General features: G+C 34.3%; 1 long non-coding RNA gene across 1 annotated transcript; it reads right to left on the reverse strand.

The window, feature by feature from the left end:
* Positions 1–1,058: 1,058 nt before the first annotated feature.
* On the reverse strand, positions 1,059–1,573 carry LOC108741459. The gene is made up of 2 exons (XR_001938505.2): positions 1,213–1,573; positions 1,059–1,154 (listed from the first exon to the last, which is right to left on the reverse strand). It is a non-coding gene; the product is annotated as an uncharacterized LOC108741459 (long non-coding RNA).
* Positions 1,574–25,118: the final 23,545 nt, after the last annotated feature.

Raw genomic sequence — 25,118 nt, forward strand, 5'->3', positions numbered from 1 at the left:
CGGGAACGCGTTAACAAAAAGACTCTACCCTTAAGAGCATAACAGGTAAGAAACCTTAAGTGTTGGTGGTACTACCTCCTGGTCAGGATAATTACAACGCTCTTATCAATGTAACTACCCTAGACAAAGAACACTTACTCCGAGGACATTCATGTAGATCATTTTTTTCCAACAATGCCCTAGACAAAAATTTTCAGTCTCTCTCCAGTCTCTCAGAGTCTTTCAGCGTCTCTGAGAGCGTCTCTAAGAGTCTCTCAGTTATTGCTTAGGTGTTTTTATGGTTCTCTCTCAGTCTCTGTATGAGAGACTAGAACGATAAAATTGTTAATTCAGAGATTCGAGTCTATCACAGAGAGATTAAGTGAATAAAACTGAAAAACTGAGAGACTCGAGTGTCTCGTTCGGAGACTGCATACGAAATTCGGATCTCTCTATGAGCGACTCGAGTCTGTCGTTCAGAGACGCTAAACAGTTTTTTTGACAGTCTCTCTCTCAGAGAGACTCAATGAGAGACGGGGACTCGAGTCTCGCTTTCAGAGACTCCGAGAGACTGAAAATTTTTATCTCGGGTGGTTTTGTTAACTTTTACGCTGTATTGATCTACATTGAGAGGGAGATCCTTTTTATAAACGTTTTTGTTCAATTTTCATTTGTGATGTTATCTATCTAAATTACCTGACAACTAACTCTAAATCTATTTGTAATTGTCATATTGTCTTTTTGAATTTCATATCCGTTTTACATTACTGTATAATAAAGTTGTTATTGTTTTCCAATCTTACCTTTCTTATCATTTTAATACCTTACGTTCAGCCACGACAAAATAATCAAAATACATTATAATCTGGTAATTAAAATAAATAATTAACAAAAAAAAACAAAGTAACAAAATACCGCGTGACAATATTCTGTCTGCTTCACACTGCTTCATATTTGGTGGTCAGCTTGAGTTATATATATATATATAAGTCNCTTTAATTAATTATGGAGTTTCAAGAAGTAAATCCTTCTACTATTAATTAATGGGACGTATTATAAATGTTGCAATAGAATCTTACTTTTCCAAGAGCCACTGTACATGTAGCCATGTCTAATTCAAAACTGTCGTTAACTCCAGGTGCAGCTGCAGCTATTGGACACGTTCCAATACCAGACTAAAAAGAGTTTATTTTTTGTTAAAAAATTCATGTTTGATTGTAATAATATACATACGTTTTTTGCTCTGGTTGGAACTACAATGGGTGAGCTGTTAGTAAAAGCCAATCCAATAACACCTGCTTTCATTGCATGTACTGCATATTTCCCAGCAATTCCGAAGTGATTTGATCCTAGGAAATAATAAATAATAATATGTATATATATATTTTTCGATTAACCGCTTTCAAGTTTACAATTGTATTAGTTTTGTATCAAAACAGCTGGAATGACAAAATGTTTTATGATTTACCTAACAGAGCATTTCTGTTAGAGAGAAGCCTGATTATCCTTGCGTCGCTCAGGAAAAATTAGTTATCATTTAAGAGCGTTCTTAAAAAAAAAAAAAACTTTTGGGTGTTTCATTCCCACCAGCCAGTAATGCTGGTGGGCGGGCAGTCCCTCCGGACTGTGCCGAAGGTAGGGCGGAAGGCCCTCTTCAGCCTGCTTTCAGGAATCGTGGGAATGGGTGGGTGGTGGTTCGGGTGAGAAAGATGAGACGGACGAAATGGAAACAGAAGAGAGTGAAAGATTATCTGTGGAATATTACTGCCTCAGTATTTGCCTAAGTGATCCAAGGAAACCACAGAAAAACTTCGACCAAGGCAGATGGACCCGGAATCGAACCGGCGTTCTCCCGAATGCTAAGCAATGGTCTAAACCTCTAGGCCATGACGCTTGGTCAAGAGAGCTAAAAAAAAAAACTTTTGGGTGTTTCATTCCCACCAGCCAGTAATGCTGGTGGGCCGGCAGTCCCTCCGGACTACGCCGGAAGGTAGGGCGGAGGGCCCTCTTCAGCCTCCTTTCAGGAATCGTGGGAATGTGTGGATGGTGGTGGTTCGGGTGAGAAAGATGAGACGGACGAAATGAAGACAGAAGAGGATGAAAGATTATCTGTGGAATATTACTGCCTCAGCATTTGCCTAAGTGATCNGTGGGTGGTGGTTCGGGTGAGAAAGATGAGACGGACGAAATGAAGACAGAAGAGGATGAAAGATTATCTGTGGAATATTACTGCCTCAGCATTTGCCTAGTGATCCAAGGAAAGCTCAGAAAAACTTGGACCAAGGCAGACGGACCCGGAATCGAATGGCGTCCTCCCGAATGCTAAACAATGGTCTAACCTCTAAATCTCTAGGCCATGCCGCTCGGTCAAGAGAGCTACTCCTAAAGACCTTTATACAGTTGAGATATTTGAAATTGGCATGCACAAAATAAAAACGATCGCATTGATTTACTTCTTTCAACTTATTAACTTAGACTAGAGTAGCTGCTGTCAGAACGTCTACTTTTACTCACGAAAGACGTTGTAGGGAACATCGTAATCATAGAAAAGAGATGTTAGGTAGGTATTGCAGCGGACACTATTAAAGAAAAAGGAATAACATTACACCAGTTAATGTGTAACAGAAAGGTATGCGAAGAAGCAGAATTTGAGCGTGTTACCAGCATCAGACTTTAAAGAAAGTTCAACATTCTCACGAATTTAGGAAAGAAAAGACGTTTATTCAAAAATAATGTTAATTCCAATCAGACAGTTATAAAGCCGACCCTAATCTTCGGTGTATATAAGCAACAAGCAACTTACAACCGCTGCACCGCTTACTATTATTCGATTATCTCTTTTCACTTTGCACTACACATGAAACATTTGTGCTATTCTAGTATTAATATCTAATAATGCTATACATAAAAACCAATTAAAATTTTGCGGTCTCTACTAGGTATTTTATGAATTAAGAAAGGTCAAAAATAATTTAGTTCATTTACAAATACAATTATAAGCTTGTAACTCCTTTTCTATTAACGGTGATACATAAATATGTATCTATAATCATTAATTAGTTTTGCAGTTTCACAAAAATTGACCCACTAATACGTTAAATAAGCTACATTGGCATTGTCGTGTCTACCAGACGTCTACCCGTCGGCGGTAATTTCTGCCAGACGCTTCGAAGTTCGCAAAAACAAATCGTAACTTATTTGCAAATTGACTCGTTGGCCGAGTTAGCAGGTTTATTCCACCTATTTTGTTACTCAGAAAATAAGAAATGTTTAGTTGCTCCGGGATCTTACTCTATAAGGGATATTAGCGACGAGCTTAACAACTGTAATCAAAAAAGTTAAAAAGTGTGACGGTATCATTCAATAATCTAACCATCAGTTATGCATAATTAATACAATATGATAGATATTATTAGGAAGGTATAAAAACAATTAGTTCTCCCTACTTCTTGATTTAGTAGGAGGTCATTCTATCTTTACGGGTAACAATAGAGAAAACGATAGAAAAAAGAAAGAGTGCGTTCATAGTATTTATAGATTTAGAAAAAGCTTTCGACAATGTTAAATGGAACAAGATGTTAAATATACTTAAAAATGTAGGGATGAGTTACAAAGATAGAAAAGTGATCCTTGGTTTGTATAAAGTCCAACAGGCAGTTATAGAGTTTGGGCTGTAACTTACAGAAGTAAATATTAGGAAGGGAGTCAGATAGGGATGCACACTGTCACCGCTACTTTTTAATCTATACATCAAAGACGCGATCAACATCATTAAAGACAGTACAACTGTAGAGATAGATATACAGGGTCAAAAGATTAGGGATAGAGCGAATATAAAAATAGGAGACTAAAGGTAGCGCAGGGTCGATAAAAAGAAGTCACTTCTATGTTCGCGAACGGTTAATTTAGAAATTCGAAAAAAGGTGTTTGGAGCGTGGCGCTGTACGAGTGCGAAACATGGACAGTGTGGGCGCGTTTTCGAAATGTGGTGTTACAGGCGAATGATGAGGATATACTGTGGATAGAGAATGTTAGAAATGAAGAGGTATTAGAAAAAGTAAGAGAACAAAGGACTCTATGGAAGTCAATAAGAAATAGGAGACATAGGTTAGTAGGACATCATCTCAGGCATGAAGGTCTAGCCAGAGACATATTAGAGGCAGAAACGCGAGTTATGAGGGGTAGAGGTAGACCTAGATTATATTACTGTTCGTAGATAGTTAAGGATGAGAGTTGTTCTAGTTTTAGGGAAATGCTAAGATTCGCTCAGGATAAAAAAGAGTGGAGGTGCGTGTCCAACCAGTGTTAGAACTGACGACCTTATTATGATGATATCGAGACATCATTTAATTATAATTATAATATTTCTAAATTGATGTTATCAATGTGTAAAATTAGTTTTTATTATTGTGACTTTATCACTGATGGTCACCGTACATTTGATAATTTTCTGTTTTGAGTAAAAATAAAAATTGTTACGTTACAGGTGAGTGATGTATTAACAATTGAAGGAAAACAAAGAAATATAATTTCAGTTTACATCACCTTATGGAAAATTACCTGCGACCTTCTTCGTATCATATTAAGTAATTACATTTGTTATTCTTTTTGATGCTTCGAGACAAGAAAACTCAAGTTACTTATGTGGATGACGATTACCTATTTTTCGTTGTTCAATAATCTTTCCGTTATGTAATCTTACAAACAAGCCAATGGTAAAAATATTGACAAAGGAAAAAAAGAAAAGTAGTTTTAATGTTGTAGTTAAAAAAAGTGAGGGAAATAATTTCTGTACTAATACCAAGTTTGTATCAAATGGTTAATTTTAAACGTCTACTAAGAAGATTATATAATTAGTATACATATTTTATTATATCGGCACCGTAGATATCGTTTATTGATGCATTTAGAATTACTTTTTTAGGATATTCACATTCTAGTTAATGGTTTTAAGAGATAAAACGTTTGAAACGCCTGAAACTATCAATTACTAATTTTCAGTTTCTAAACAAAATATATTCTGATATATGTATTTTCATATTCCCCAATTGTAGGTACTTACACAGAATTTGGAAATACAGCGAGAATTATAAACCATGCAGACAATAGAGTTAACATAACTGAGAGAAGCTTATAATAATGCATTATCGAAATTTTAGTGACAGTAGTAGTATTAGTAAATCAAAAATTAAATGTCTTTTTCAATTAAAAAAACGTTTGGTCAAAAAAAATTGCCACAACAAATGAAAGTATGGTGTTGTAAAATCAGACTCCCTAGATAAACCATGGAAAGATATCATTATTTGTATGAAGTGTTTGTTTGTTTCTGTATTTAATTAATCCTTATTAGCTGGGAGTTCATCCCTAAGAAAGTATCATANAAGAGAGTACGAAGGTTGCTGCCAAGTCGCACGTTTCGTTTCTTTCATCGTTCATTCACCGTTTTATTCACCGTTTTATTCACCGTTTATTCACCGTTCTTGTTTCACCTAGTGTACGCCGATTGAAGGCATTGTATATATTGTAAATAGATTCAATAGATTCTACTACATTTACAGTGTTTTTTCAATCCCCAACAAATACCTGCAACCCTTTAATTAGGATTGCTAGGACGTTTCATGCGATAATATAGCCGCCGATTCTGAGTCACCGAATCGTATGAAACAGATAGAACGGTCTTCCACGTTCCTCTATTTCTTCTAAACCCAAATTGATCTTCCCCTAATAGTTCTTCTGCCCTTTTTTCCATCTTTCTCTGTAGAATTCTGGTTAAGATTTTTGTCGCATGGGAAGTTAAGCTAATTGTTCTGAATGACTCGTACCTATCCGCTCTTCCTCTTTTTAGGTACGGTTACTACCACGTTCCGTTTATAATCCTCCGGGACATTCCCCGTCTCGTTAATATGACTAACTGGGCTAAACATATGATCACTAATTTCTTGTCCTGCATGTTTTAATATTTCCGCTTGTACTCCATCTATACCTGGTGCCTTAATATTCTTTAATTTTTTTAGTGCTACGTCAAAGTCTTTACTCATTCTGGGGTAACCTAGCTCACCTATCTTCACACTATCTTCTTTCTCTAATATATCTCCTAGCCCTTAGCCAGCGCATATGTCTCCTAAATATTAGTTCCTCCTATTTGCCTTTTCCTCATTTTCTGTCAAAATCACCCTTGCCTCGTTTCTTATATTATTACTGCTATACCTAACTTCTCTAAAATTCCTATTAATTATATTTTAGCTGTCCTACACTTCCTAATTATTTCCCACATTATCGTATTATATAATTTTTGGCCCTCTTCGCCTATCCTGTTTTTGTATTTCCGCGTTTCTTCTATTAGTTCTACAATTTCGTTTGTTATCTACAATTTCATACTTTCGTTTTGTTTAAGACCTGATATATCTCTAGCTGAAAAATTACGGCGCGTTTTAATGAGTTCCATTCTATAAAGGTTTAGTATTTTTAATTTTTAATAAGACAAATGCGTAAGCAGGTGTCTACAAAAAGGATAATTGTAAATTCTGGACGGTGGAGGGTTATTCTTAAACGAAATAGTATCTGCATTTCAGTTCTTTAAAAATACAGACCTAGTAAAGTTTCATTTAACATTTTTTCCAGCTATTCAACGTTTTTAAAAGAAAATCGATGATGATTTTTACTCTTCAAACAGAAGTAATAAAGAAATGATTGCTATTTCTTTTTCTTCATTGACAATAACTTCCTTGTTGCTTTACAAATAATAATCCGTTCAACTTATCATTGCATTGTTCTATTGTTCTTTAAGAATATATGATTCTATTTTTATACTAATAATAATGACATCATTACAGATGATAAATTTTTATAAAAGAAGAAAAACAGAACACGCTTCTCACGTGCTTCATTATATGTATATTAATCACGTAAAATCCGGTTGGAGTTTAATTAATGAAATGCTATTAATATGTACTTAAAACTATAATTTCAAAACAGCACCCGTGTTATGCAAAAAATGACGTGTTTTAATTATTTAATTCTGGTAAGCCCTATAAACGTAAAATTTACGGAAATAAGTGGTAGGCGGGTATAACTGTAGTTCGTTATTACTTGATTTTTATTCATGTATGTTTACATACAGCTCAGGAATAAATTAAACAAGTTTTCAGAAACAGGTGACGTACCTTTATTCAGCTGATTGTCAATTAAAATTGGACTACCGATCTTAATTTCAAATTAATGCAAAAACTGGAAAATACTTAATACTGCATGATAATATTTCGAGTCATAAAATTCTTATGAATTACAGTTTTACTAACTACGCATTTCGTGTAGTTTCGTAAAGAGTTAAATACTTTATTTAAAAAAAATACAGTAAATTAATATCAAAAATGAGATGTCGAAAGATTAATACATTTATCTAAATGGAAAATATTCCCATCGCAATTATGAATTACTTACGAAGGTGTAGAAGGGTTAAACATAATTTTTTTTTAATTTCAACTTAAAATTTCGACTTGCAACTCGAAATTTTGACTTTCGTCTCGAAATTTCGACTTGCAACTTGAACTTGTAACTCTAAATGCCTATTGAATCGCAACCTAACTCAACCCCAGTTTAGGCCATGGCAATTTAAGGAAAGGACAAGGGTACAACAACACATTTCATTTGTGTTGTGTTTACTTACTGTAACGTTAAAATCAAACGAATGATAGCTTTAAATTAATTAGTTTAGAATTATAATTTTTGAGGTATGTAAAGACAACGCAAACGAAGTAAGTCGTGTAGTTCTTTTTTGCTAACACGGTTTAACCAATCTTATCTAACTCAATTCTAACCTAATAACAGTTCAAACACAGACAATAATCGTAACAACACTGATGAGTAAAATTATGTTTCGGGTTGAAAAGCCCGTGGTCTCAATGAATTGTTAGATTCAGATGTTTGATCGGCAATTACGGCTGTTATCTTGATGGTACTGCATTGAAACGTGGGCGCTCAAGATATAGTTGCCAACGAAACGTCTGGATCCAAATGTTTATTTAGATCACGGCTCCTCAGCCCGAACCATAATTCTACGAGACCATTGATTCTGACCGTGAAAGTATAGGGTTGTTCGGAAAGTCATTTCGTTTTTTTTTGTGGAAATGAAAGACAGTTTTCGTATAATAAACAAATACTTTATTAAATTATATATTGACCGTTCTGGTCCAACACCTTTTGCCATCTTTCTGGTAGTAGCATAATTCCACGCTCATAAAATTTTTGGTCTTTGCTGGCAAAAAACTGATCGAGGAGGTTTTTGACCTCCTCATTTGAGGTGAAGGTTTTACCGTCTAAAAAATTTTGGAGTGACCGGAACAAATAATAATCCGATGGTGCCAGGTCTGGAGAATATGGTGGGTGTAGCATTGTATCCCATTCAAGCTGTAAAAGCTTTTGGCGAGTGACCAAACTTGTGTGAGGTCTCGCGTTGTCTTGGTGAAACACTACACCTTTCCTGTTGATTAGTTCTGACCTTTTCTGTTGAAGTGCATCATTCAGTTTGTCCAGCTGATGACAGTAGACTTCCGAATTAATCGTTGTGTTATCCGGTAAAAGCTCAAAAAAAACGATTCCTTTAAAATCCCACCAAACAGACAGCATCACCTTTTTTTGGTGAATATCGGCTTTGGAAATGGTTTGAGCCGGTTCATCTTTTTTGCTCCATGACCTCTTGCGTTTGACGTTGTTGTATACAACCCATTTTTCGTCCCCAGTGATGATGCGCTTCAAAAACGGATCATTTTCGTGACGTTTGAGAAGCGAATCGCAGACGTCAATGCGGCGACACAGATTTCTCTCTGTGAGAACATGGGGAACCCATACATCGAGCTTCGAGGATAATCCCAGGCCTTTCAAGTGGTCATAAACTGTTGAATTTGATAAATTTAACCTCAATCCGATCTCACGTGTTGTTATTCGCCGGTTCACATCAACTAATGCCTTTATCGCGTCTTTATCAGCTTCAACCGGCCTTCCCGAACGTGGTGCATCTTCGACATCAAAATTGCCGGATCGAAATTTAGCGAACCAGTTCTGGCACTGGCGTACTGTCAACACACCTTCTCCATACACATCAGTCAATTTCTTTCTGGCTTGAACAGCATTTTTACCCTTTCTGTAGTAAAACAGTAAGATATGTCGAAAATGCTGCTTATCGCTCTCCATATTTAAAAGGGCACCAACCAAAAACTACTGCGTAGAATTAATTGGAATTTTTCACACACAAGCCTTGCTATATGAGCTCTCAAAGCATATAAAAATTATACGGCTTAAATGTGAAGTTGGGTGCAAAAGAATATAATTAAATCCTCTGTCGGGAAAAAACGAAATGACTTTCCGAACAACCCTATATATCTTCTTATACTGATGGGTAAATCAATACTCAAGTCGAAATTTTAAGTTGCAAGTCGAAATTTCAAGTTGTAAATTGAAGTTTTGAGATGCAAATCAAAATTTCGAGATGCAAGTTTAAATTTCAAGATGCAAGTCGAAATTTTAAGTTGCAAGTCGAAATTTCAAGTTGTAAATTGAAGTTTTGAGATGCAAATCATAATTTCGAGTTACAAGGTCGAAATTTCGAGTTACAAGTCGAAATTTCAAAAAAAAAAATTATGTTTGACCCATCTACGCCGTCGTAAATTACTTTATCTTATGAACATTGTAATTTTATTCGCCGGAAATGTACTGTAGTTGCTATTTGATTAGTGCATACAATCGTTCTTTATATTATTAATACATGTACTAACTTCCTCATCGATATCCTGAAGGCATTTTAGCAATGCTTCCAGACAAAGTTGGATAAGTCTTGATACGAATTTCCTTTATTTATTTGTTTAATAAAAAAACTTTACAATTACAATAATGAAACAAATAATATTGAACAAATAATTGATGATAATTTGCCACGTGTGGTATTTAATCCCATTCCTACACTTCTGTTCAAAAGAAAATTACACTAGTCATCCTCTAAACTGATTTATTGGTAACAGTTGAAATAATAAATTTGTTAGTTTTGCACAATAGTTACCGACGAATGATATATCTATTATTTAAGGTTTAAGATCAACGTAGAGTTTTTGGATGGATACGTACCTAAATATTAAGTGTTCAAAACACAGAAGAACGCTAAGGAAAGATCTTGAACGATCATTTAAATTTATTTCTGAAAAAATAATGGAATTTTCAAAAAATAAGACAAAGGTTTAATTCTGTTGAGTGTGTATCAAATAAGTACGGTAATGTTTATAAGTGAACACCCTGTATATTCATAAACAGAATAAATTTTTATGTTTTGTTTTGACCGTGTTACTAACAGGTAAGAAGATATGGACAGGAGTTAATGTGTGTTATTAACGTGCTACCTGCTCTGAACGGGAGTTAAGGTGCAGACACTAATCTGTTCATTTTTCCCCAGGTGGAAATGTGCATAATAACGATTGATCGATCCTACTTTCGACGATTTTTTGTTTTTTTTTCTAATACGTTAGAAAATAAGATGCTTACATATACAATGCATTTATCTAAGCATCAAAAAATTCTCGTCGCAAATAGGTATTCATTATTTTGTCTTATTAACATTGCAACTTTAGTCGTAGGAAATGTACTGTTACCTCACACGTGTATATCATTATGCATTATATTTTTATTATACAATACACATACACAACTCCGGTATGCTGATAATAGGTGATGAAGTTGGAAAACTGTTTTCCTTTAAGTTTGAGTGAATAACTGTTAAGCAATACAGCAATACCTTTAATAAGCGGCATCAGGTTAATTTGTTATTCTCGGAATAACTCGGAAATTTATTAGTGGCTATCCCTGCGAAATACAGGAAATAAAATATATGTATAAGTATTCCTATAAATTATTTTGGTAGATATACAATTTGAGTTAATAACTGTTAAACAATACAGTTTGAAGAGGTATTAGAAAGAATTGGAGTACAGAGGACTATGGAAGTCAATAAGAAATAGGCGAAATAGGTTAGTAGGACACCTTCTCAGGCATGAAGGCCTAGTCAGAGACATATTAGTGGCAGAAACGGGAGTTAGGAGGGGTAGAGGCAGACCTACATTAGATTCATCATCAACATAATGTCTTCAGTCCTAAGACTGGTTAGACACGCACCTCCACTCTTTCCTATCCTGAGCTAAACTTCGCATTTCCCTAAAACTAGAACAACCCACATCCTTAACTATTTGCGAACAGTAATCTAATCTAGGTCTACCTCTACCCCTCCTAACTCCTGTTTCTGCCTCTAATATGTCTCTGACTAGACCTTCATGCCTGAGAAGGTGTCCTACCAACCTATCTCGCCTATTTCTTATTGACTTCCATAGAATCCTCTGTTCTCCTATAACACCACATTGCGAACGCTTGTAACCTTTTGTTTTCCGCCGCTCCCACCGTCCATGTTTCGCACCCATACAATGCTCCGCTCCAAACATACACCATTAACAACTTTTTTCGAATTTCTAAATTAACCGTTCATGAGCATAGAAGTGACTTTTTTTTATTAAAGGTGACCGTGCGCTATTCTCTGTTTTATATCCCTACTACTCCTTCCGTCCTGACTTATCTGACTTCCTAGATATCTAAAATCAGTCACTTCTAATTTTTTGTTCCATCTTTATATTCGCTCATTCCCTACTTTTTCTTCCCTTGCATATCAGTACTTTAGTTTTACTTTTATTTATTTTCATACAACACTGTTGTGAGTACCGCTTCCATTTTATCTCTAAGTTCTACTTGCTAGATGCTAATACTCCTATATCATCTGCAAATCTAACCATACTAATTTTTTGCCCCTACAGTAGTTGTACTGTCTTTAATGATGTTGATCGCTTTTTCGATGTATAGAATAAAAAGTAGCGGTGTCTGACTCCCTTCCTAGATTAGATTACTGTTCGTAAATAGTTAAATATGTGGGTTGTTCTAATTTTAGGGAAATGCAAAGATTATTAGCTTAGGATGGGAAAGTGTGAAGGTGTGTGTCCAACCAGTCTTAGGACTGACGACCTTATGATTATGATGAAGCAATACAGTTATTAATCGGTTTGGGTTTTATCTTAAACCAGCACAATTCGTTCTGAACACGTTCTTTAATTTACATAGGGTGTTCAATGTAATGTATGAAATATGCATGTGAACCTTTCATCCTATTTTTGCAAACTTCTTACAAAGAAATACATGATGGCAGCTACCAAAATAATTTAGAAGAATAGTTATATATTTCATTTCCTGTTATACATTTCATTCAATTTTAATTGCAGATGAGTTTGTGCTTTTTATATTAGAGCTGCCGCAAGAGTCAATTAGAATAATTTCTCCATCAAGTGGTCAGTGGATGCTTGCGGGAAGTCCCGTAAGTTATTTATAGTAAGAAAGTTCAACTGGAAAGTACCACGGAGAACACCGTTAATAAGCGACAACAGGTTAATCTGTTATTTTCGGAATAACCCGACAGTTTATTAGTAGCTATTCCTGCGGTTTTACATTCGTAGAAGTTGTTTACAATTTACTACAAGTGTTATAGACATTTTCACAGTGGGTGCACATTTGTTTTCTTAAAAATATAAAAAGTCAATGTCCAAACAAACATAAATGATGTCGTTATTTAGCAATAATTTTTTAAACCCGTAATTACCACAAAAACATTTTAAGTGTGAGATTTATCTTGTGTATAAGGAAAGTATTTTTCAATTCAGGAACCTACAGAGATAATGAAGGCTCATCTAAAACATTGGGTTTTTAAACTCATCTGCTATCTAGAAAAAACTTTTTCATTCCCGTTAGCTAATGCTAGGAATCGTAGGAATAGGTAGGTGGTGATAGTTGAGGAGAGAAAGATAAGATGGGCGAAATTTTTACCTTACTTAAGATTATCTGTGGATTGTTAATACGATTTCACGACCGACTCGACCCTGACAAAAATCAATCCTGATACAGAATATGATGGCTGCGTTTTCCATTTTATTGATTATTTTGTTGACCCAAAAAATGACTAAAATGAAAAAATGTTAAAAACATTTAAATAAAAAACTTCCTGTAAGATGTTCTTCGAAATTAGTTAATTTTTAAACACGCCAGTTTGTACATGATAATCGTAAGCTCGTTAAAGATATGAAAAAAAAATATATTTTTCCATTGGAAAACTTCAACAAAATAAGAAACCAAAACGTGTTTCACTTCTTTTAAGTAAAATGCAATTTTAGCCGTTTTATTATCTATATATAACAAGTGCATAGAGGTTTATACATATAAACTATACACATAGTCGATTTTGTTGTAAATTACAACAGGTGACCGCGAAGGTATTAAACAGGGCCGGTTTTGTTCATTCAAGGTAGATTTTGAGCCGACCCTTATTATTACTGGCTCTCATTTTCCTAAATGATCTAAGGAATTTACAGAAAATTTGGACCATGAGACCAGGACAGACGAATCCGGAATAGAATCGGTGTCCTCCCGAATGCTAAGCATTGGTCTATATCTGTAGTTCTTTTTTTTTTCGTCTCAACAATAGCAATTTTGATCTTAAAAGGCTATGCAATTGTGATCCTCATGATTCCTAGTGTTTAGGATTTTGTCATGGAATGTATTTAAATCAGTCCATGAAACCGTCTTTATATGTATATCATTGTAATTGCCTTACATAAAGAAACAGTAGATTTTTTTAGCCCTGAAGGTACCTTTAAAGTCCTATTTATTATTATTGTTTAGTACTGATGTGTTTTTGTTCGAATTTTAATCGAATTTAAATCATTGATTTCAGCAAAGAATATTTATCATATTGTTAATGAAATAATGAAATATCTAACGATGGTACATATTTGCGTTAGTAACACATCGATGAACAAATATAATTCTTCAAGAAGACAATGTTAAAATTCTTACAGAAACAATTGACTGTTAATATCCATTGTTAGATAATTTTATTAGGTAAGTGAACTTCTCGAAAATTGCTTACATACTTGAATAGTATATGCAGTCGGTAACTCTTGATATATTTTTTTTCGAAACGTCTTGACTTATTGGAAATATGCTTAAACAGTGTCTATTTAGAAATTGAAGATAAAAATAGTCAAGTATTAAAAGCAGGAAAGAAAAAATAATGGAAATGAGCCTGAAAAAATACATAAAGAGTTGAAATGGATAACGAAAGATGCAGAAAGGAAAAGTTAGACATTCAAGACAAGGAAGCCCCTAATCATGCAGTGACCAAACCGAAGATTTCCGGTTTGATTAGCGGTTGATCGAAAGTATCCATGGTTTGCTGTTGAGATCAACTAAGATCGACCTTAATCTATATTATTTGAAACATATTCATCAAAATTCTTCGTATATTACAAAATAATTTCAAAGACAATAAAATATAGAGATATACATAAGTCAGTAACTATTTGTGTGAAGACATTCTAAAATTAACTTCATAAAAGCTGCTTAAATGTGAATTTTAATAAGCGTTACGATTACCGTATTTCAAAATACTTAAAGTTTTTTCAAAATCATGGTCGCGATAGTTGATAACAGACACAATGTGTATTACTCGTAGGCGAACGCAGTTTACCTGTCATAGCACAATATTTATTACGACAATTAATAGATGTCTGACAAGCGTTTGCACAATAATTGTGGAACTGGGTGCAACTATAATATGCAGATATTTGCGTACGTGCACGATTGTATGACCTCCTAAATAAAATACAAATGGTCATATTACTGCATTTTATCTGAAAACTACAACTTTTGTTTTTTGAAAAATAGTTGCCTTCAGCATTCGTATTTTACTAATAATGAAGGAAACTGTATAATTTACAACAAATGCCGATTAAATTGCGAATGAGATCTAATTAAAACAGATTGACCTAATATTAAATTTGTAATAATTCTGCCCATAGTTAGGTCAATGAACGAAGGCATTAAACACTGCAACAAATATTATTATCGATATGTTTAGGTCCTCAGCAACTTTTCTAACGGTGATTCGACGATTGACCAATAGGTACTATTTTCTTCACTTCATCAATGTTTTCGTCTATTGTTGACATGCTCGGGTATCCGGCACATTCTTCGTCGTCCACATCTTTTCGGCCCTCTGCGAACATTTTGTTTCACCGATAAACGTTGCTTCGGTCCAAGGTAGATTCATCATATGCCACAGTCAACATTCGGAATGCGTTCGCGCACTTAATTTTGTTTTTCACACAAAATTTGATATAGATTCTTTGATCCACTTTTTGGAATAGGCAAAAATCGAAGACGTGCCAAAACGTGCAAGCAAAGCAGCTGTCAAATATTAACTGAACATTCAACTTAGTCGAACTTGAACTTTTTCAACAAACTCGTACAACAGCTTGGCCTCAGTACAGAGTATAAAAATCCCGAGAATGAAATCGGTAAGGGTTTATATACATTTTTTTATATACAAGTTGTGTATTTACGGTATTTTGTTTTGTTTTCTTTTTATGATTCAGGAAACTGTCTACGACACACGTTCGGAATACCATTTCTTCCATCAAATGAAGTTGAGTTATTTTGTTGTTGATCTTAAGAGCGACAAACCTACAGATCATCAAGTTGATGAGTATGCAGATTATTTATTGGAAAATTACATTTCTAAAGAAGCGATATATCCCCCAAAGTTATGGGCAAAAAATTCAGCCTCAAACCAACTAACAGCGAAAGGCTGTGAGTCTTTTCATTCTCATTTCAATAAATCTTTTTACAAGAAAAATCCCAATATTTATATATTTTTGGAAATACTTAAAGATTTCCAAATGGATACGTATGTGAAACTGAATAGTTTAGATTTAAAAGAAAATTGTAAAAATAAGTCGTGTAGAAGAAAAATGGCGAATAAAATAATTCGAAATGGTCTGTATTCTGTCGAAACTGCCAGACGCGGATCGCGATTTCGATCTTTTTGGATCTCATCAGCGCGTCGCAGGCAGCTCCGACAGAACACAGATCAACTTTATATACGATGTATATAGATTTATGTATTCATTTTCTACCTGTAGTACCTTTATGTACTCAGGGGCGCAACTATACCATGACCTTTTTGAGGATTAAATTTGTTGGGGCGCAAGTTGGCTATGAATTTTCGTATATTTGATGGTAGCAGGTGTTACGTGTTGGAACGCCCTTTATTCATTTAATTAACGTGCTCATATTTGAAATTGTTGGTTGTACTGATGTTTCCTTTTTAACAGACGTTAAGCATAAATAAAGTCCATCTTTTTCCAGTTAAAACTTATTTCATGTGCTTTTATTCTTTGTTTCAAGGATCTTGCTAGGCTCAGTTTGCCCAATGTAGATCATAGTGCAATCTCAAAATCTTAATAAATAAACGACTGATTTCGTGTTTTATCAGTTTCGATAAAATTTATAATAAGATAAAATATTTGTTATGAAGGAAGTTGTGATATTTTACTTTTTTAATAATCTGCTAATCTTTTGTGAGAACTGATACATAGGTTTAAATAAGAGAATGGTAATTAGTTCTTTGTGACGTGTTCATTAGATGAATTAAACATTAGTAAAAGAATTTTAGTGTAATAACCATAGTTTTGGGCAATACATAAAGTTTTATCCAATCTATATTTGGTGCATTTAATTTGTTTTACTAACTGACCACCAAACGCAGAATTTTTCTTTCATTCTTTTTCAAACTTGCGTTTATCGAATTTTTAAGAACGTTAAAACGTGGCGTCCACAATAAGGGTTTATTATTAGACCATAAATACATACCACTTTTAGGGTGATGTAATAAGTTAAGTCTGCATTTCTCGAACCGTTTTGTGTTTTTTGTAGATTATTGTAAATAATATTGTAACAATTATTTATTGTGTTAATTTTCAATCCGATAAATTGTTTATAGGTAAACAACAAAAACAGTTTACGTAATTTGAATGCGGTTTAACGCACAGACCTTAACAATAAAAATGATAAAGTTGTAAATAATATTACGAAACTGTTAATAGGCTTAACATGATTGGCAATGAAACGAGCGATTAGAATATAGTACCAGAATACAGATCCATACAGGTAAAATGAAGTACTGCTACAGTCATGGGCGTGAGTACGCACATAAGGTTGCGTGTTTTAATTTTGACGGCAATTACTTCCGAAGTAGTTATTTGTTTATCGGCTATAAAAGCGGAACGAATAAATTAGCTTGGATTTACCGATTGGAATTTCCAGGGTCGACTTTTCACTTTACAAGATCACATTTACAATTAGATTATTTCAAGTTATTCGATATTATTCAGTCCTGTTAGGTTATCGGGTGAAATCAAACACGTTGAGAGCTTTATTCTATGTCATCCTGTTTCAAGTAATTATTCAAATTTATATGAAAATATATTGTAATGCTAAATTAAAACTCATATCATTCTTAAAACAAACTCGCTCATGCACACTAATATATAAAATTTGTCCTTATAAGGTTATATATATTTCCTGAACGTTGAGGACTGTACATATAGAACAAATAATATGCCTGAATTAATTTATAGACAATAATTTAATTAAAAGTTTTGTTTAAACATTTTATAGTGTGAATTTTAACAAGTCCGGTAGACATTATTCGTCATCATAAGGTCGTCAGTCCTATACGCATCTCCGCTCTTTCCTATCCTAAGCTAATCTTAGCATTTCCCTAAAACAAGAACATCCCACATCTTTAACTATTTGCGAACAGTAATCTAATCTAGGTTTACCTCTACTCCTCTTAACTCTGTTTCTGCCTTCTAATTCCTCTTCATTTCTAACCTTCTATATTCAAGCTATGAAAATAATTAATTCAATTTTTGGTGAACATTCTGTGAGTCATCTAACAGTAAAAAAGTGGTTAGCAAAATTTTATGATGGAAAAGTTAGCTTGCAGGACGATCCACGTCCAGGTGGAGTAAGAAAAGTGGAAAATGAAGACCTTCATGTTTTGCTGGACGAAAATCCATGTTTGACTCAACAATATCACTGTGCTTACAGGCAATGGGAACGATATAGAAACGATGAAAATGGATTCTCCAAAAACTGATGGAAGAAAATTTTTATTTCGGATTTTTCCGAAGAGGTGAAATCTGCAATTTGTTTTCTTGGTACAGAAGAATAAATTTTTTCCAGAAAATCATTACGAGTATTGAGAAGTAGCCTTTTTGCGAGAATCCTAAACGCACAAAATCGTGGAGTAGCCATCATCATCAGTTGAAAAATTGAATATTCATATCAAGCAACTGTTACTGTGTTTTTGATGGGAGTCATTTTGTACGAGCTTTTAGAACCCAGTGAAACGGCTACATCTGGAACGTTGGTCAAATTAAGTAATGCTCTGAGGGAAAAAGACCATTTATGGGCCAAGGAAGCCGAAATGTGATAGTTTGCTGCCCAACAGCGCCCGTCCAACCTAGAATCTCACTTTCTCCGTATAGTACATTTATTTGGTAGTTTTGCCTAGAAAGTTTTCCGGGAGTTTTGAAAATTTGTAATTCTATAGATTTTGAGGTGCTTATTCCGAATTTCAACTTTGCCACCTCGTATATTCGCCGCTCGCACCGCCATATTTGAAAAATGGCGCCTAATTGCAGTTTTTTGGCAATATCTCCTTTCCAACTCATTTTACGATAAAAACAGTTATATACAAAATGAAACTAGAGATAATTGTCTACAATTTTTGTATCTACCTTTTTTCCATAAAGTCAATAGTTTTGGCGTACGAGCGCCGCAATGTGTACTCCAACGCGTGTTTTGGTCTCAATAGAAATATTTAGTCTGAGTCATCAGTAGAGTTCGGAATATATGCACTAAAAGATAGCAAATATATGCATGCAAATATGCTTTAAAAATTGTCAAAATATAAATTATTATATGCGTTAATATGCATTTATATGCATTTAAATTTTAAATAAAACACAAAGAAATTCTGTTCACACTTGTATTTGTTTAAATTACAATAGCACAACTTACAAAAGAACCAACGATCATTATCTTCTATAACAATATAAAACTAAATATTTTTCTAAATCATCCATATTAAAATTATGTCGTCTATTTGATAAAAAATGTGGGGATACCACGTTAGAAAAAGGTGGTGTGGAAATGAGTTTTTTTTGGCCAAAATGCGTGTTGGAGTACACTTTGCGGTGCTCGTACGCCTAAACTATTAACTTTATGAAAAAAAGGTAGATACTTAAATTGTAGGTAATTGTCTCTAATTTCATTTTGTATAACTATTTTTATCGTAAAATGAGTCGGAAAGGAGATATTGTCAAAAAACTGCTTTTTGGCGCTATTTTTCCAATATGGCGGCGCGAGCGGCAGAAATGCGAGGTGGCAAAGTCGAACTTCGGAAAGAGCACATCAAAATCTATAAAATTAGCAATTTTCAAAACTCCCGGAAAACTTTTCAGGTAACCACTATTTTGCGAACCAAATGACTGTACTAGTAGGCTGGGAAATTGTTCAGCGTATTCTCTATCACCTACCAAATAAATGGAAAAAGATCGTGATAGTAATGACGATTATTTCAATTATCAGTGTAATGCAATGTGTCACTTTCATGTATAATCAGGACGTAAACGTCGAATCCTCATGTATTGTAGGTACGTGCAACACTGCAGGTGTTTTTTAGGGGGATTGGGAGGTGGATTCGTATGGGGTGGAGGTAAAAAACGTAATATTAAGAAACGAAAATTAACGCAGCCTAAGCAAACCGTAACCTATAATCCTTTTTTTAGTTATAATGTGTAAAGGAATCATAATTCCGTTTAGGAACTCTGTGGTAGGTATCCAATGGTATAGTAGTTTTGCATTTCTTTTTCTTATATGATCCCACCAGTAGACTATGTCATCGAGGTTGTCGGATAACATTTTATTAAAGGATTATTAGGAATATATTTCTGCTTTGCTCCTTGAGCGTCTGAAGCAATTAAATTATTATTCAAGGTTCAAGTAGCTTTTGGCAATAAATTAAATTATCGGCGTTTAGGTAAATCCAAATGGTCAATATTTTTAGTCATTACTGTTGAGGCCTTTTTTTGAAAAGACGAATCTCGAGAATTGTAAAAAACCTTCGTTCTATTTTTCTTTGAAATAGATGGAAAAATTAGAAAGTCAGGAGGTATATGTTTGGTCGGTCATGTCATAAAACATAGGTACTTTTAAGATCGGCACCGTACTGTTCACTAAGTAACCGTTATGGGAAGGAACCGAGAGTGAGGGCTGACGGAGGTGCTGTTGACAACAATTTTACTAGTTTTAAAAAAAGAGAGACTGAGTCTGAGCGACATGAGCTAGAGGTTTAGACCATTGCTTAGCATTCGGGAGGACGCCAGTTCGATTCCGGGTCCATCTGCCTTGGTCCAAGTTTTTCTGTGGTTTCCTTGGATTACTTAGGCAAATGCTGAGGCAGTAATATTCCACAGATAATCCTCCGTTCTCTTTTGTCTTAATTTCGTCCGTCTCATCTTTCTCACTCTAACTACCACCCATCCATTCCCACGATTCCTGAAAGGAGGCTAATGAGGGCCTTTCGCTCTACCTTCTGGCGTAGTCGGAGGGACTGCCCGTCCACTAGAATTAATGGCTGGTGGGAATGAAACACTCAAAAGTTTTTTTTTTATACAGAGATTCAACGTCACCAACGACTAAGTAATAAAAAATAAATTTTGTACCGAACTAATGAACTCAAGTAAAAAAATTTATTCAAAAACGCACTACTCTTTCACATTCACTAATTAAATTTAAAACAAAAGCAATCTGTACTTCATTACGACGTTTTAATTTATAAAGTTATGACAACGCATAAATTCAAATTTTCGATTGTAAATGACTGAATTTGCCGTAGAATTTGTTACGTAGTTTCAATTTTGACCTGTTTCTGTAAAAAGTATTTCAAGTTTCTTAATTATTACAATTAAATTTGTTATATCAAGCAAAATACTTTATTTCAGCTGGGATTTTATTTTTACAAATTCGGGTCCAATTTTTATTATTTTCGCTTCCGAACCAACGGGTTAGTGGGATAAATTGTAAATATCGCTTTAATATTTAGGTAAATTTTGGTTTTTCATTTTTTCCGTGAAGACGCAACAGTACTTATACAAATAAAATGTTACTTAGTTGTTAACTACCAAATTAGTTAAGTACTTTAACTAATATAATACTTAAAGGTCAGTATAAATAAAAGACAGTCAGTATGTAAGGTATTTCGCCTTTTTTAGCGCGGGTAGCCGCCCAACTTATCCGAAGTGGGCAATAGATTTCCATTTTATCATCATTATCATCACCTTTCCCTCCCAAATTATTCGTTTCCCACACTTGGTCCCCTTTCCCAACCATTTCCACAAAAACTTCCCTGGAATGTAAAACCTCCGGGTTAATCTCTCTACTCGAGGAGGAGTTTTAGTCGGTAGGTACTTTAGCGAATCCGACAGTACCCTCTTTAGGGGGTGCGTTTTGAAGATTTCCTCTCCTCGAGGAATAAGTAAACAAAAAAAACTGCGAAAAGGTATATCATGTTAGAACAAGCTAGGTTAGTGGGTTAGTTAGACCACTTGATTTTAAATACTGGCCCTTCACATTTAAATATCGGCAGTTAATATTTAAATATTATCTGTATATAGAGATATACCAACGGGTAAAATACAAGTTGTTACTTATTGTTATTGTGAGAGCTATCTTATAGGTACAGTAAAAGTTCCTTATTCACGGTTACCTTTTTCGCGATTTCATTATTCGCGGGTAAAAAAATTGGAACCCAGTTCCTATATTTGCTGCTAAAAATTTCATTATTCGTGGATGCAATCGGTAAACAGAAAAGAATTCGGTGTCATTTATTAAGAGGATTGACTGCAAAAGACCGCTCGTGCCTAGTGTGAATTTTTCCGAAAACATGGCTATCTATTCTAAACATTGTGATTTAACGCTGCGAGATAAATATCCGATTTTTTGTATGGTAACAGACAGGTTCAGGTTCACACTAACTCGGTACGTTTTTGGTCTTCAATAATATGACCATTAAAAGCTTTTACAAGTGCTTAAAGTTGATGCTTCTTGTAGGACACGTATTTTCAATAGAAATTAAAAAATGGTCTTCGACAAGCTTTATAACAAAGCTTTATCTATCTTGCTTCAAAATTTCAAACCTCTGTTTGAATGAAATACTAAATTCATGATATCTAGAACCGATAAGCATGTACTAGTGGCGCGTGTACTACGAATCCCTTTAATGTATCGGCATCTTTTGAGTATGTACAGTTGGTACGTGCCGAATTCGGTGTTAGTTTTTAACGTAACAGTACTATTGGCTCGTGACGAAGCGACTTTTATAAAAATGTAACCGAGTGGACTAATTTCAAAATTCAAAACAAGAAAAAATCACCAATTTTTTTAAACTCTTGCGTAAAGCTGATTATAACGATTAATTTTAATTGCGAATTTATCAATACATTGATTTTATTATGATACATGTTGGTTTTATTTTGAAACCTTAGAACGTATCCCCTATAATTCCATACTAATTACCATTCCATATCCACGGTTTCTGTATTCGCGGCATATTTATGGAGCGTATACCTCGCGAATAAAGAGCTTTTACCGTATACGAAAACTTTGAACTTCCGGTTCAGACAGTCAGCATCTACATTTCCTAACAGTAATTAATAGGTAAGTGACGATAATACGATGCGTGTTGTCATCATGTACTATAAGTATGATTAGGTAATTCGATCTGATAGTAGGTATTTAGTTCAACTACTTCCACATTTACCGCAGATTGTTTCGTTGCGAGATAATTACATACCTACATACTTGTTGTGACAGGTAAACAATCGCGTTTTATATGTATAACGGGATTATTAGGAAGCCATATGTACTTTGAAGCAAATAATGTAAACCAACGTGAAGGGTCTATACATTTATACAGATAACAACATTTATGAAAATATATTGCAAGAAACGCTGCAGGCGCATAGTTTGAGGTAACTTTTTTTGCAAACAAAACCAATAGTTTTATGATTAGGTAATTATTTATAAGTTCATTTGTTTGGAAATTACATCACTCTATACCATTCTATAGTGTACCTAGGTACATAAGTACCCATGTGTATCGCTACTAGTCTAAGTTGTTACTTACACATACGTATACCTTCTACAAAGTGATTGCTACGTATCTGTAGTTGTATTTTTGAAGGAAACTATTAAATAATTAGGTATCTCACTTGAATAATAAGTAACTATGATAAAACTTAATGTAATTTATTTTATTGAGAAAATACCAAAAACACTTTATCGTAGCAACGGCCATCGAACAACTAAACTCAAGTAAAGTAGTTTACATTACATAGGTGTGGCGCGATACAAATTTACTACCAACTATTAATGTAAAAAAGTGATTTCTAATTTCTTCCATTCATTGTTGTATTTTTGGATCGATAATGTGCAAAATTAAACCGAATTTTATAACGAATTAATTTTTGTATGAACTTTATCCAGACAATGTTTCAAAAGTAAAATACAGTGGATTTCGGGTATAACGACGGCCAAGGGAGCACTGTAATTTGGTCGTTATATCCGGAAGCCGTTATAGGCAAAGGTAAAATGTTACAGATACGTATATATAGTTTTACCATTTTTCAATTTTAAAACAATTTTCGCTTTTTTTAACAGTAAATGTGCATCTACGAGTCATACTTATTCAAAAGTTTACTAAACAGAGTTGCTATTCAGAATATCACACTGTAAATGAACCATTTTAACATACAGGCTTACCTACTTAACCAGCTATCATCTATAAACATACGGTACAGGTAGCGTTGCCACCTTTTCAGGCTTTACACAAAGTATNCTACTTTGAACAGATTTGGGAAATCAGGTCGTTCCGTAAATATGGCTTGTCATTTTTCTGTGCAATATTATTGATGTAAAAATACTCTGAACTTCGAATAATCGCTTACAAAATTACGATGTTTACTTAAGGCCTTAAATAAAATATTTTTGCGTACTTTATGTGTGTTGTAAAGTATAACGTACGCACAGTCGAAATAGAGTACAATACTTTATAATAAAGTACGGGTGGCAACCCTAGGTACAGGTCACCATACTTGCTGACCATCTGTGTGGATGTAAACAAAAGATAAGAAAGCTTTTTGTATCTTTAGCGGCCTACTCCGGTCGCTATATCCTCATGGGATTACTAAGGATTTGTAACAAATGATTCATTAAAAACAGTCGCAACACCCGAATTCGGCGTTACATCCGAAGTCGCTGTAACCACATGAATTTTGTACTAATGTGTGCATTAAATTTAAGGGATTTAGATTTAACGTCGCTAAAGTAAAATGGTCGCTATAACCAAGGTCGTATAATAAATGAAATCCACTGTAATCTTATTTTTTATCATCCGGGTTATATACCTAAATACGACCAGATATTGCGTCATTATAAGAATATACACAGAAAGGCGGAAATATGGGGACCCGCATACCTTATTGGTAGCTCTATTTGAATTTCAACATATCAATACAGTCAACACTTGAAGCATTTATACAATTAACTTTGCTTCGCCCCAAAGTACCCCGCACAATTGTTATGGAACATCGGCTCCGTTCAAATTGGCTGCAACTGGAGTATGATGTTCTTAAGTCACGAGATCAAAACAAAAAATTTCTGCGCTACAGATCCCAGCAACGCACGATTTTTAGCTTATCTAATGTACAACTGATAGTAGGGTATTTAGTCAATTTTCTCTTCAAGCATACATAACAAATTAAATACCCATTATATCATGCTTTGCTGCAGTACATACAGGATACAGGCAGTAGATGAAAAACGAGGAAAGCATACTTAAAATTGAAGACGAAACAAAACTGACAGTGCAGGCATTTATTTGATGAGTTATTATTGACAAACTGGTTGAGCCAGTCCATATTTGGACGGTGGTACTCAGTGGTGCATAGTACTTCATAACATATCATTTAAAGAAACGATTCCTATTATAACCTAACCTTTGAGCCCTTGGTGGTTCTACATCACACCTTATAAAGGCTAATCAGGGAATTCTACCTTACCACAACCTAACCTTAGAGATCAAGGCGTAAGTATAGCAATCC

This window comes from Agrilus planipennis, unplaced genomic scaffold, assembly GCF_000699045.2.
Source record: "Agrilus planipennis isolate EAB-ADULT unplaced genomic scaffold, Apla_2.0 scaffold278, whole genome shotgun sequence".
Lineage (NCBI taxonomy): Eukaryota > Metazoa > Arthropoda > Insecta > Coleoptera > Buprestidae > Agrilus > Agrilus planipennis.